Here is a 12,835-nt window from a genome sequence, read left to right as displayed (position 1 = left end):
TGCAGTAAAGAGGTTGCATGGAATGACAGGAAAAGGGCAGCAGCAGCTTTAAATTAAGAAAGGAAAATGATGTAATAATGATTAAACCACAAAACAGAACTCCAACACAGTGAATGAGCAATGAAAATAAGGTAATAAAAAGGGGTACTGAGCTAGCTCATGAGACATGTTATTACAGTGAGCATTACGCTAGCACTGTTTATTTTGCTTAGCATTATGGCCACCTTCAAGGTTGCTATGACAAATGTGTGTGAGCGTTTAATGGAAAGTGAACATTTTTTTTTAGCTAAGAAGGCATCCACTAGCTCTCTGCCTACTCAATTTCCTAAATTACGTGCCACATAAATTTAACTTTATTGGCACTAGACAAATGTTAACATTAACCACTTATGGGTTAAAATAATTTTGGAAACATTCAGTGTGTTTCTTTGTTGATATTCCTCAATCCATACATTGAAATCCATGCAGTTACGCAGTTTTGCTTGAAAAAAGTATTCACTCAAAATGTGTAACCCAATAGCAGCACCTCAATAAGAAGTTCTAGTTGAAGGGCTGATGCAGAGATAAAATTAATATATACAGCTTGCACTGGATTTAAGAGAAATTAAAGTTGTTTTCATAATTGGCCTTTTAATGACATTTTTTTCAAGACACTGAAAGAGTCTTATTCATGTGTGACTAAGCGACACTAAAATTTTTGCAAGCTTCTTACAGCAGAGGGAGTAAAGGAGGAAAGGCACAACAGAGTTTCTCCAAGCAACTTACAAAAACATTATCAGTGTAGTTCGTTAATTGAGCAATGGCAAACTCAGAGGCCTGTTACTACCTGCAATGGATGTAGTGGACCAAAGAAAGAGGGAAAGTGGAATTGGAACAAGCACAGCCTGAAAGTCAGTTAAAATCAGAGCACAACAAGGCCATTGGAACACAACACGCAGGAGAGCCGCGCATTGACGGTGCCACTTTCTAGGTTGTTATGTAGGGATCCAATTTATAAAGACTAAACTAGGTATTTGAGGGCTTTGGTGATATAGGAAGCAGGTGAGGGGTTCCCACCTGGCCTATCGGGACATGTAGGGGGGGGCAGTAGGAGGCTAGATTAGCCCTACAGCATTTGAAGCTGTGCAGGTAGTGCTCAATAACGTATTTAAATAACGAAAACACTAAATGGAAATAGAGTAGACACAATGGAAGTTCTGAAGCAAGAAGAAAAGCTGGTGTGGAAAAAAAAAAAAAAGTATATGAGATCAGGGAGCCCATCTAATCAGATCTCATCATTTCAAAAGGAGTGGATCCACTTCCTGTGCTGGGACGTCAAGCTGAAGGTACACTGCCCTCTAACGTGGTAACTAAAGAATTTTGTGACATTGTTGCTGGAAACCTTGATATGCGCTTTCCCTTTCCTGAAACATTGGTTAGGAGATGGTTTTTTTGCAAGTTTTTTCTCTTTGTTCCTGGGCGATGATGGGTAGAAGACTCTTTCATGGCCTGTACATCTTAGCACAAGATTGCAGTTTCGTTGTTGGGGTGCCTGATGAAACATAACACTGCCACTGCTTGACTAACAAAAAGCATCAGGAAGCTTCAGGTCACATCAAAGGAACCTGCAAGTCTACAAGTCATATCGATCGTGTTCTTGTCTGATGCTTGTTGTCAAAAACTCAGGCTCATACCCCTCCTAAAGAGCTGGCCAGGAACCTGTCAAAAGGACTCGAAAGCAGCAGGAGACACTTCTACAAATGTTCTCAAAGTTCATGTCGCTCTAATGCTACATGTGGCAAATAGTGTAAGAGCCTATATAACCATGTATATCTGCTGCTCAGAGAACAATATATATAAGCAAAGAAGGGACTGAGAACAAGGAAAAAACCCCAAAAAACCACTTTCTGAGATGTGTTTGGTGATGAGAGAGGAGCAGATTCACCTGGCTGTGGAGATTTTGCTTGAGGTACCATATTCTGTTTCAACATGGGAATGGATATTTTTGCCATTCCTGGGGACATGCTGTGGTTCACCAAGCTCTGCCCCACCGAAAAGAAACTTTTCATGGCATGTCTCTGCAGAGTGCTGCAGGAGATACTTGTGGTGGTAGAAAAGCTGGAAAGGCTGTGATCAAATTGAATGCAAGAGCAGAACTAATGCAGAGGTTGAGCAAGGCTGAGCATCAAGCTGCCAAGGTAAACACCATCTCAGGTCTTTCATTCTGGTCCATTAATACCTTGAAAAATGGAAGAAACATCATACAGTTGATGCTTAACATCAGCCCTCAATAACTCATCAGGAGCTATTTCACCTGAAGACAACTGTCAATAAGCTGTTTTAAGACATTGTCTACAGTGTTACCCAGCTGACTGATAAACTGCTGCCTGCTCACTGACATAGGTACAGGACCTAAAAGTCTTCAGTAAGCTGAAGTTTTAAAAAAGAAACCAAGACTGTGCACTCAGCAATTCTTTGTGATTGTCACATTGTGTATGAGCCCAGTTAACTTCTTAAGCAATTTTACACCCCAAATGCCTAATATCTATGACCACTGTAAGGTGCTATATTCCAATGTATAATTCACTTACAGGATGCTACCAAAAAAACCCCAAAAAAACACCAAACCAAACCAAACCAAAATATTTGGGAAGAGTCCTAGCTTCAGTCCTGATTTGACACTGCAAATTACTGTCAACTGTCTTCTAACAGTCAATATCATAAGCAGAGAAAGGCAAGACACTAATTTTTCAGGTATTGTGATGATACATGATGACATGGCAGGCGTTTGAATACTTCTGCATTCTAGCTATGTGCACTGACACTATGAAGCACCTGTTGATACTTTCCTCCTCTTGACTAACTTTCTCCACTTTTGTAACAAATCAAAATGAGTCAGCTGACAATCTTTCATTATCTTCTTTAATCTGTTGCTGTAGGTGTGTTATTGACAAGATACTTACTGTCCGAAAAAGGAAGCAAATAACTCACTGAAAAATTATATCAGCATGTTGTTACCAGCCATATTTCAGAAGATGTTTAAAGTCTGGTGACTATCCAAACGTGTTGTCAGCTGGTGAGATTACTGCAAGTAGAGTTGATCTTCCAAGTCAGAGATATAGTTAAGCCCTCACTACACTGTGTAGTAGAAACAGAAAAAAAAATTCTTTGCAAGATGCGCTGTTGCTGATGAGGTGCCATCTGATCAGCCATATAAATATGCAAACTGAAATTCCCCTTGGGCTGCATCACAGATGTCAAAGTTCCACCAAGTCCTGGCAGCATGTTCACCAAATGCTCTGACAGCCAAGTCTTTCATCTCCAGTGATGTTGTGGTAGTATGTCAGTCGCTCTGTTTTGCAGACATGAATCACTCATGATGTCAACCCTTCCTAAATGGCCTTTGCAACACATGGGAGCAGTTTCATTTAAATGTTCTTACATCCAGTTACCACACACAATTTTGAACCAGGCATGCTTAAAGATCTTTTCTACAATATAATTATTAATTACGCAAAGTGAGATTTCCCAACATGCAAAATTTTCAGAAGGCACATAATCCCAGAAGAGGTCCACACACATAGCAGGATCTAGTTTGCCCATTTACAAATCTGTATCACTTTGATATCTGGCAAACGACAGTTCTTCAACCAACAGCCTGATAAAGAAGCCTACATTTGCTAAAGGTTCATTTGTGGATAAATGATGATAACATGAACCATCACTGATTTAGTACATACTACTTGTAAATTGAAGAGCAAGCCCATACGGTGTTTCTGTCGAAGTCTACAGAAATACTCCACTGTATTACCTAAAGATTGCCTGCTCCATTAAGGGGAAGGCTTCTATATCACCCTCAGGAGAATAAAAGTAGATTTTCAGGTGCAGATGCTTGGGAAGGGAGTAAAAAAATACAAATCAAGGGATTGGGGACTTGGAAAAAAACCCACAGTTGCCAGGTGCAGGTAGCTTTGCACTTGAGATGCAAGTGAAGCCTAAACCCTAGGAGTATGTTGAAGGTAACTTCTAGATCATGCTTCAGCAGATTTATAGCCAATTAGAAATACCTGCACCAGACAAAGCACATTGTAAATGTTAGTTTGGAAGATCTGAAACTGCTCTAAGTCATCTAGACTAAAGTGCAAGTGGCTGATTTCTAAATTCTTCTAAATAATAGTAACTGTCCTAACACACTGTTACAACACCAGTTTGCTAGCATTCTCACCCTACTTTTCCCACTCAGTGTAAATGTGTATGTTAAAGGAATTGAAAGGCAGAAACAGAGAAGCTGAACAGAGAATAGAGAGAAGTGTTGCAGTGAAGGAATTTCAGTAGATACATGTGGGCCACAGTTCAGAGTGTGAAGTCAGAGCGAGTGTTACAGCTCTGGTGGCTGGCAGTCACAACTCTGGTGCCTGTGTGTCCTCTCCTCCAGCCCAAAGCTTTGGTACAGCAATACTGGGCAGCCATAGCATGGGAAAGTACAACCAACACGTCCACTCCCACCTTTCCTCAGTGTACCTCCCACCTTGCTGGAAGGAGAGACCAAGTTGCTTTACACGACTTGTTGTTTTTGTTGTTGATCTTGGGGCAAAAACCTTCTACTTTACTGCCACTATGGTAAGGCCTCAAGGCAGCGTTTACCAAGAAATGAGATCTGCCATTAATAAATATAGGAAGACAATATTGTCACTGGTCAGAACTGCTGCCACAGTCATGATTGTTTGAGTCAGTTTAGAGGTACCAGGCTGAACAAATGAGGACAGAGAGGAAAGCAAAGAGGTGACAGGTCAGAAGGGAAGAGAGACTTCAGCAAATAATTAGGCATTTTTTGTAAAGACCAGATCAATAGAGAGAACAGCTACAGAGAGCATGAAGTCATCAAGGAAGTACTTGAGTCATGATCAGCCTGTTACTGAGTAAGCTGATGAGCCAGAGTTACTGCTTCAGAACCAGCTGGAGGTAAGCTAGCAGGTGTCCATAGACAACTAGATACCTGATGAGCAAATGATGCAGTTCAGGTACTTCCGAATTTTCTAGAAACACAAAAAAAGGCTGAGGTCTTAAGAATATTTCATTATTCTAAACTTTATAAGAGAGAAACAGGACCAAGAAATGTGAACTGGCAATTACATGGTTGAAATCTATTCTAGTAATCACTTGAGCCAAATGTCTGTCTAAAACCGGGATGGATGTTTGTGTGCAGTAACATTATTGTAATTTTTTAGGATGTGCATGAAGGAGAACGACTCAGTCTTCTCAACTCCCCACTCATCCTTTGGGCCTGGCTGCTGAGCACCACATAGATGTTGCAGTAGGTCCAGGGTCCCAGAGGCACAGCCATCACTGCCTGCTGGCTCCGCGTGCACAAGGGCACCGCTGACCAGGCTCACCCTATGGCTGGTGCTTCAGTCTGAGCACATGCTTGTGCCTTCTAAGTACTCTCTGCTCAGGCATTTTTGCCTGGTTTTGCACAGAAAACTTGCCTCAGATTCCAGCCAGGTTTTAGAGATGTTCTTAAGATAGATTGGTAATCTAGAAAAGGCTTGGAGGGCCCTTTTTTTTTTAACTAAACTATCTTAAAGTTAGTTAGCAATTCTGGGAAAACATTTTCTGTGCCAAAAGAGCATGTGAAGCAGCTGTTCTGTACTTATGCAAACACCTGTGCATATTTTTAAGCTTACTAACAGTTCAAATAGCTTTCCCCCTCACCTCAATACTGTGCTAATACCTATTACTTATATTGAAGCCTTTGTTCATTAAATATATTCATATTTTAATAATTCCATCAGTGAAAAATATTGAGATATAATGATGACATGACTAAAATGACAATCCTTCTATGGTACTTGAAATATTCAAGAATTAACAGTAGAATTTGCCTCCAAATCAGAGACAAGATTTAGCAAGCACAAAATTGCATCAGTTTTCTGAGACTCTCTTGCTTCTCCAAAATCTTCATTTTCTCGAGAAACAAGCCGCAGAATTGCCGATGTTGTGACTTCCGGATATTGCCTAGACAATCCCACCCGCTCAAAGCAGGGTCAGTTTGAGCAGATTACTCAGAGAGATGCCTAGGTGAGTTTTGAATGTCACTAAGGATGGAGACTTGCCCACCTCTCTGGGCAACCAGCTCCAAATGCACTAAAGCCTTCTGGATACTCCTTCACAAACATGACTTTAGAAATACAAATTTACTTTATTAACAGAGCTAACACAGAGATGTCTATGCAGGTCTTCCACAAGCTACAATTATTTAGAAGCCTGAATACCACCACCACTTTAGAACAGGGTGTTAATTGAAATGTCTGGAAAGCAGTCAGCCTTCAATATCAATCAATTAGCTATTCATCTCTGTGAATCCCAGACAAGCACTATTTGCAAAGAGGAGTGTCCTGTACTATGACCTGGTGGATTTCAGAGACAGTTCCTATCATGGAAGAGCCAGGACCTGGACTGTAACAGACTTTACGTATTTATTCAGGTACACAATGAGTCTCAAAGGCTCATTGAGGCTGGGGAAGTCAGAACCCACACAGATGTATTCAGAAAGTTTGAAGTCTCTTGTGATTACTGTATCACTTGTCAACTCATCCTGAATAAATTAATTTTGTGAACAGGGCCCAGATGATGCTCCTATTCCTCTGCTCTCTCTCTCCATTCCCATTATTCCATCCACACAGGAAGTTTAACCTGTGTCCCACACTGTACCTCTTCAACTCAGGGATCACCATTCTAACATCTCATGCCTCCACCAGTTTCCAGACTTCCAAGAACTCACTGAAGACCATCAAGTCATTTCATCATCCTCATGACAGAAGTAGCCCTGAAAGAAAAAGAGCTCTCTCCTTCATAAGCAGCATTTTTAAAACACAGCTGTAATGCCATGGAAAACAAGAACAGAGGATCCTGCACAGCTGGTGACTCACCAGCATTTTTGGTGCTGTTGAAGGCTAACAGTGACAACCCTCCCAAACTAATTTGTTCCACCATATTGGTTTCAACATAGTTTCAACAACTGTTAAAATCATTTAACTGTATTACTGATGTGATTGTTAGGGCAAGAGAACAAACCAAGAGTTGTTTAGAGCTTCAGGGTTTGGTTTTCCCACTCCCTTTGGAAAGAGCTGCCCAATAACATACTGGAGACTTCACCCCATTACCTATCCCATAGACAGTTAAATGCAAATAGGCAAGACACAAATGAAAATTTAGACAAAAACCACTATCAGATTCAAAACCCAGCTTATTTGGATTGGTCAGCCTGCGGCTGGATGCCCGCATAACAGAGAAGACTTCTCAGCATTACCATATTCAATAGAGATGCAATATTTCAAACTTTCTTGGCGCAGCCTGTAAAAACCCCATATATGCTGGCAGAGAAAGCTGAAGAAGACTTCATGCAACATAAAAGGAAAAATGAACAAATTATGGAAAAAAACATAGGAAAGATCAAGCCATGCTAACACTTCCCTCATAGGCAACATAAAGCACATTGGCAGGTACAAAGGGACAGTCAGCTCTGGCAAAGGGGCAGTGATAGCTGCTGACAGCAGTAATAAGTTTTCACAACCCCCATTTACTTCAGAAATAACAAATATAGTCTCATACCCTCAGTTTGAAAGAAATGGTTCACTCTAGTACTTGCTGTTTACATGGGATACAAAATGGCAAGTTACCTACATTGATTGGCTAGGAGGTCTTTGATACACGTGAAAGGATTAGTTTTCTACAAATGTAGTAGTGGAAGGAGAGAACTCATACAGGAATGGTTTGGCAGGTTGCAATATTGGAGGAGATCAACCCGTAATTCAAGGCCAGTTTTGCAATAGGAAGTTTAACCATCTTAACAGACTTTCTTACAGCTCATTGTAGCATTGACTGGAGAAACAGACTTGATGGATCGATACTGGATCTGTGTTTAAAATGATAATTCTTTCTCTTTCAAACGTTTGTTGTTGATCCCACTAAATATAGTTCTACCATCACAAACCCCTGAGTATTTTCTACTGTTAGCAATCTCATTAACATCTGCATATTGTCCTTCCTGGTAAAATCAGAACTCTCTCTTAGCGAGTTTGCTCATTATCATAGAAAGCAGCTAAATCTTTCTAATAAGTCTCCATTTCTAGACAGGTCATAATGCAACAGCTTTCATTTAGGAGTTGTTTCATAATCTTCATAGTCTACCATGTAGCCCTGATCAGGAACTAAAAAGAGGTTTTGTTGGGTTTTTTGGTGTTTTTTTCGTTGGTTTTTTTTTGTTTCTTCTTTTTTTTTTTTTTTCCCTTTCTTTTTTTTCTCCTCTCTACCCATTCTGCCATCAAACACTGAGCTTTTTGGTTAGCTTGCCTTACCCCAATACATATTACTCAAAATCAGAATGCAGAAGATGTTCTTTTTGTTGGTGGTTAAAAAAAATATTAAAAAAGCAGTAAATGTCAAACATGAAATAATTGTTCCTTTGCATTACACTTCAGACTGACATAAATAACCATACATTGCTAAAAACATATCAGATATAATTTGGTGGGTACTGAGGTGTGCCTGGAGTCTGCCAAATCACCACTTAGCTGAAATCACAATTCATCTGTGCAGTTTATTCTGTCAGTAAAAGTCAGCATTTTCTTAAATATTCCAAAAATTTCTCCAGTGAGGGCATGGATATCTAGAGCTACAAGCTTCTTGAAGAACTTGACTTCTTTCTTTTCCTTCTAGGTAAAAACAAACACTGCTAGTCATTCACATTATGCAGCACTCAAAGCATAATTTAATCAGATCCCATCATGTGTGCATGCACGCACTCTCCAACCTCAATTTAAAGGTATGAAATGTGGGATTATATTTTATTCTCATCCATTTACTCCTTATGTCTGTTTCCAAACTATTAAATTACATGTTCCCAAATGATGGAAGTGATGATATAACCCCACAGACTAAAGTCTTTCCATTCTGTTGCAGGAGCACATAGTGATCCATGACAGTAACCCGAAAGGTTTAAGACAGTGATACAAAATACAGAGTATTAATTACTGTATGACAAGGATTAATTGAGGTATTTTGATGAACTCTCTTTAGAAACTGGCCATTAGCTCTGTGGTCTACAGACTATAGTCTGTGGATTAACTTCAGTTTTTGATTTGATTTATAAACCCCAGCAACGGAGTTTGACTTACTTGTCAAAAAAACCAAACCAAAACAAACCAACAAACAAACAAAAAACCAAAAAAAACAAAGAAAAAAGAAAAATAAAAAAGGCAAGCCCCTTACCTATGGACTTTTTCTTGTTCCAAACCAGAAGACTGTGCATTAGCCATGATGTTAAGGTGGATTTGACCAAGACCTAACATTAGGTTTTGAATTTTTATGAAACCATGTTTAATGCTGGGTCACTTTCTCATATGTGGTCTTCACGTAGCCTTAGAACATTCTCTCTTAACCCTGCATCTTGTTAGTCACTTAATTCACTTGTCTGTTTCCTTTCTCTGGTAGAGCTGCATTTTCAAATCATCAGTTAAAGGCTCAAGCATCAACAGTTAATAGTCCATGTAATGATTACACCTGTCAATGATAAAATTCAAGTTAGAAACTGATCATATGAATAGTGAGAATTACTTTATTGGTTGTAAGCAATAAGAAAACATTTGCAAAAGCTGGCGGCAAATACAATTCAATTTGGAATAATCCATCCAAAACCCTGACCGCTGAGCTTTCAAATTAGTCTTACAGACTTCTGTGTGTTTATCTTCATTTTTCTTCATGGACTGCTTAGTTTTCCTTCCTTTCCTGATGTGTATCTTATTCTTTAACTTGCACAAAGCTTAGAATTACATTCAGAGATACATGTTTGTGGTGGGATTGAGTGGGAACTTAGATAAACAAACATGATTTATATGATGCAGTCTTGACCATGATGCAATCCTGAGCATGATGTCAGGGACAGGTTCTGCTGTAGATACAAAGCAAGCTGTTACAGGCACATTTTTCTTTAAAACATTATAGCAACTCTTAATAATGGTTCTGGCGAGAAAGATGCTGGAGTCTGAAGATAATACAACGTTTGTTTGACCAGTCTTAAAAATCATAAAATGATCCAATGAACATTTTGTTCAACCAGTGAGCAGAATACTGTGGCAAAATTACCTGTATTTAGATCTTTTTATTCTGTTCTTGAGCTGCAACATTTTATTTCATACGCACTGTTCTGAGTAATCCCAACATGGAACTGAAAAAAACATGTCCATTGTTTCATTTCAAGATAGTTTTAATCAGGTAATTACAGGAAAAAAAAAACCCAAACATTTAAACATTTTTTATGGTGTTATCTGCTGTATCAACTTACAAGGATATGATGTAACAAACCAGTTACAAACTTAAAGGCATATTTACATTATGTACTCAAAGTAACCAGCTATATTCATAAAGGAAACACCTATGGGATGAGTAACTAAATTACACGTCATTTAGTAGAAATAGCAGTTGAGGTTTAATGGAAACAATATACACATGAGGCACTTTGAGGTCATTAGGGTGGAAAGCAAAGGGCACCACGCGAAAGAAGGGAAACTATGCACAGCTTATCCTGTGTCTTTGAACATCAAGGGTTCCTCTTCACTGAATGCTTTGATTTCTTAAATTAACCACAATTTTTGTGATTAAGAAAGAGAAGTTTCCAGGAAAACAAAACAAAACGACAAACCCGCCCACCCCCGCCTCCTCCTGCAAGCCCTCCTTGTATTTATCAGTGCACCGAAGGAAATGGAATTTCCATCTACCCAGCTGCTGGACCAACAGTACCATAAGGCATCTTTTTAAAGTTATCAGTCAGCCACCACCCGTGATTGCCATTTTGTTAATATGAATGTATCACTGTACTGGCTCCATACTGTGCCATAAGCTCTGAAAAGATTTAAAGTCTAATTTAAACCTGTGCATTATTTACATGGGAGTTCAACATTATCCTCCAGGTACAGGTGAACAGATAATTCTGGAGAGAACACATCCAAAATGGGAATGTTATACTCCAACATACAAAATGAAGACATTCTTCAAAATACCTTTGTTTCTCTAGAGGAAACTGCACTGGTTAAGGCAGTTTGGAACATCCCTTACATAAGCTCTGGAAAGGCATCCAAGCTTTATGCTATCATTTGCTGCTGTTTACTAAACAGTTACCATAGTAATTGTAGATAATTATCAGAATATTGCTTTAATCCTGCACACAGCTGTAGGTATACCCTTCACAACTACTGAATCGCATTTGCGAGGGCACAGACCCACCTTTGTGTACTCAAAAATTTGATTCGTATCACAAACCGAAAGGGCGGATTCCCTCTGCATGAATATCAAAACTCCATCACTTTGCTGGGGGAAGAACTTAAAGGACAAGAGAGGAAAAAAAAAAAAAAATTAAAAATCTTGCTTATGAACCCAGTGACAGAATCAAAAGAATTTTCATTTCATTCCTGATTTTTACGCTCTTGTGTAACAGGCCACCGCAACTATTTTAGACCTAAAAAAAGGTACGGTTAAAGCATTTTTACTTTCAGTCAATGTTAATAGTGAAACTTAAGAAGAATGATGAGATAAAGAATCGCAGTAAGAGTCCAAATTACTATTTTGTAAATTCATAACTAAAGCTTAACATATTTTTGTAGCTCCAGTAGTGCACTGATATCCAGTTAAATTACTATGTAATCAAATATTGTGCCTGAATGAGGCTGAATGACTTTTCCCCCAGTAGATGGTGCACGACTGCTGCTTTCATTTAACTTCTTCCCTCACTTTCAAGGGGAAATACTTAATTTTCACAGTAACGGAGGCTTTCAATAAGCAAGGGACTTAATATTCAGCGGTGGTTTCCCACGGCTCTGGTCTCCCCTCCAGGCAACACAAAGCTCTGCTACTACGTGCCTGACAAACTGCAGTTCTGGTGTTTAAGGGCATGGGGAGGAGTCAGGTTTGGGGAAGAAATTTCTCTTTTCCCAAGTGCTTTAGAAAGTTATTTCAGAGGAGACAGAATAAATGTTAAGCGCTGTCAAAATCAAAAGATGCATGGATGCAACAGCCCATTCTGGAACAGGCGAGCTGTATGTCCATCTTCTACTGCTCATCTCCAAACTAGCAGTGGGTAAGATCCCCAACACCAGAAGGAAATGTACGTGTGCATCCTACTGAAACCAAGCCCTATGTAAACACGGATCTTTGTGGTTCTTCTAGTCACTCTCGAGTTGGGCACGCAGGCTGCTGCCTCCAGCACAAGAAGAAAAAGTGAAACCGTGTCAATTCAGTAACCCTTCTTAGATGGATCAAGTCTTCAAAGAGGAAAGCAAAAGGTGAAAACATTTTAGCAGCAAAGTGATTAAATGCAAGGTGAAAATATTAATGCACACATTCAATAAAAATATTAAAGCATCTGTTTCATACAAAATACAGTACAGGACCAGGAATTTCACTATGTTGTATAGTGCTCAGGGCAAAGCGTTAATTTCTTTCTGAAGTATATACACAATATGATTGTACAGCATTTTCCTGTACAGCCAGCAAGTTCTTTTCTTCGGTTGTTCATACCTCTCTTCACCTTGAATTAGGAACCTAGCTAGCACTCAGAAATATTAAATTCTTCTCATTCACTAGAAAAACATCACCATTTTTTCTACCAAAGTTGTTTTTAAAGTTAACAGTCTCTCCTAGGCAACCAAGTTTAGCCAAAAATGTGTGAAGCATGAAAATCAACCAGAGTAGCAGCTTTCAAATATATAAACAGTAAAAACCAAGACTGCTGCTACTGTGTCATATTCTTGGACTTAATTCATCCAATCAACTCTTAATACAAAACTAGAAGCTTTTCCGTAAC

The sequence above is a fragment of the Caloenas nicobarica genome, chromosome 5 (genome assembly GCF_036013445.1).
Source record: "Caloenas nicobarica isolate bCalNic1 chromosome 5, bCalNic1.hap1, whole genome shotgun sequence".
NCBI classification, from domain to species: domain Eukaryota; kingdom Metazoa; phylum Chordata; class Aves; order Columbiformes; family Columbidae; genus Caloenas; species Caloenas nicobarica.
The sequence above is the reverse complement of the archived record's forward strand: the minus strand, read 5'-3'. Positions refer to the sequence as shown.